Source organism: Lipotes vexillifer, unplaced genomic scaffold (genome assembly GCF_000442215.2).
Source record: "Lipotes vexillifer unplaced genomic scaffold, Lipotes_vexillifer_v1.1 scaffold478, whole genome shotgun sequence".
NCBI lineage: Eukaryota > Metazoa > Chordata > Mammalia > Artiodactyla > Lipotidae > Lipotes > Lipotes vexillifer.
The window spans coordinates 469,975-472,724 of NW_006779682.1; the positions used below are offsets into that span (position 1 = coordinate 469,975).

The window sequence follows — 2,750 nt, forward strand, 5'->3', positions numbered from 1 at the left end:
GGCCTCTCACTGTTGCGGCCTCTCCCGTTGCGGAGCACAGGCTCCGGACGCGCAGGCTCAGCGGCCACGGCTCACGGGCCCAGCCGCTCCGCGGCATGTGGGATCTTCCCGGACCGGGGCACGAACCCGTGTCCCCCGCATCGGCAGGCGGACTCTCAACCACTGTGCCACCAGGGAAGCCCCTGTTGTGTGATTTTTGAAATGGTTTGTGTAATCGAGGATTTCTTTGCTTGCTTTGGGGAAAAAAATCTCAAGAATAAAGCAGGTGGATTTGTGGCTGGCTGCTTTCAAGGGAACTCGCTTCTGTGTGTCCAGATCTTGGCTTCAGGGCCTCCACCACAGAAGCTAGATATTGCTTCAGTTTAACTTTAAAAATCCAGTACCGATATCAGACTGCTTCAGGGGGAGGCCCACACATGAAAGGTTTGACAGCCATATTTAAACAGCCCTGTATAATTGGGATGCTCCAAGGAGCTGACTTGTAAACTTCAGAAGGGAGCCTCATGAACACGACTGTGTTTGGGGCAGGGAGACTCTAGGGTCAAGATCAGGGTCTCTACCCGCTCGTGCATATGTAGGTGGAAGTCAACCCTGGACACTCTGGCACTAGCTGGAAGGGTCTGCTTGACCTGTGGCCTCAGGTGATTCCGCCTTCTGCTGCTCAAAGAGGGGACCCCTTGGGGGTGCGGACGGCCTCGCCGCTGTCTGCCTGGGTGAGAGAATTTAATCCCCGTTGTGGATGACACCTTAATGCACTAAAAGAAGATTACTTATTTTTAAAGCCTCCTTTCCATTTTGTTCTCATCCATTTGGCAAATGGGACATTATTACTCTCAGAGAGGCAGGGGCAGAGCCTGACCCTGGACACGGATTTGGCCTAATGGTCATATCCCTCCAGCTGGACCCATAGGAACAGTGGTGGCATTTTGTTTGGCCATATCAAAACTGATCAGATTGTTGATTCAATTAGTTTTTCCAGCTGAATATACTAAAGAGAGGCCAAGAAATGGTTGGTCTATATGTCAGGTGTTATTTAGAGGGTCAGGAAGCCATAGGGCCAGGGAAGACCCTCCGGGGGGGGGGGCTCTGTGAAAGGGCATTCAGACCTTTATATGTCCCATTTTTAGTGACTGCACTTACTTTCCTGATGTGACTTGAATGGTAATTGTGACCTTTGGAGGCTTGCATTCTAGAAGTTTTAAAGTCTTTTAAAATCTTTGTTGGATTATTTGTTTATTTGCTTTTAACCGGGTGCTTGGGCTATCTGTGTATCAGGAATGGAGCAGTGGGGTAGCTTTTTGTAGAACTGGGTACAAACGGAAACCAAACTCTTTCTTGAGTCAGGGCGCTAATGAAGCTGTCAGTGTTCTCAGTAACATTCTAATTAGCTTAGTGTAGACGTTTCCAAAGAAGTCAACCAATCACTGTCTGGTTTTTAATTTTAAGCAGTAAAACAGCCTCGGCTATTGAGGCAAAGAACAGAGAATTTTCTCCGTGTCATGCCACTTGTGTGTGTAACTCATCCGGCATGAAAATACATTCCTTCTGGGACTTCCCTGGTGGTCCAGTGGTTAAGACTCCGCGCTCCCAATGCAAGAGGCCCAGGTTCTATCTCTGGTTGGGGAACTAAGATCCCCCATGCCACGTGGCTCGGCCAAAAACAAAAACAGGTTCCTTCTAAAAGGATTGTTTATAGAGCATTTATTTTTAAAATGAATAGATGACGTTTCTTATATAAACATTTTTTTGTGCCACTCTTTGATGAGCTCTGGCGATGCAATAACATGAGGAAGATATAGAACTAATCCACATAAATCAGTCCCCTGAGAGGGACTTGACAAGAATGGATGAAAATAAGGGTTGTGCGGTTTTCTGCCAGTATTTGGAAAAGGCAAGATTTTCTTTTTCTAACCCTGCTCTGTCAAGAGCATTTATAGTGGACACTGGAAATGGGCCCCTTGCTGGGGGGCCTGGTATGGTACAGGTCGGGTTCTTGTTGGAGGGGCAAGTGGGCCCCGAACGGCGAGGGTTAGCCAGGGATCAGCAGGGGGACATGTTTTTAGTCTGAACTTTGTGACGTAGCAGTTACCCTGACAAAGTAACTGTTTTGACAGTCTTCCTACTTGGTATTTTAGGTTCTAAATCCACCAGAGAATTAAAAGAATTTTTCCTTCCTTCCCAAGTGACACCATCCAATATGGGGTCAGCAGTTTCCTGGGGAATGTGGGATCCATCCCACCGTACCCTCATCCTCTGCCGACCCGGCTTTGGCCAGACGCACGGGCTGCCTGCTGGACCCCCTCCATCCTCTCCCACTGTCCTTCCTCCCCCTCTGCCTTTGCACACCTGGCACCTGGCCTTCTGGTCATCCCACACTGGGCTTGCTTGGCGTCTTTGCCAGGAGGGTGGCCGACCCCACGTTCTGGAAGGTCTGCTCCTGTAGGAGGACTCTGTGACAGAAACGCGATATTTCTCTATGCGGTAGCAGCGTTCACACTCATCCCTCTAAAATGCTTTGTGATTTATGTCAGGAATATGGTCAGGTTTATTCCTGATGTAATTATTTTGTCTTGTAGGTCTTTAAATGAGCTCATTTTACAACTTTTTTTTTTTTTTTTTTTTGCGGTATGCGGGCCTCTCACTGTTGTGGCCTCTCCCGTTGCTCTGGATGCGCAGGCTCAGCGGCCATGGCTCACGGGCCCAGCCGCTCTGCGGCACGTGGGATCTTCCCAGCCCGGGGCACGAACCCG

The 2,750-nt window shown here is 49.1% G+C and overlaps 1 protein-coding gene across 1 annotated transcript in view; it reads left to right on the top strand.

The window, feature by feature from the left end:
- Window positions 1–2,750, top strand: part of C2CD2 (C2 calcium dependent domain containing 2) — a 59,553-nt gene that overhangs the window by 22,956 nt on the left and 33,847 nt on the right. The window lies entirely within an intron of this gene.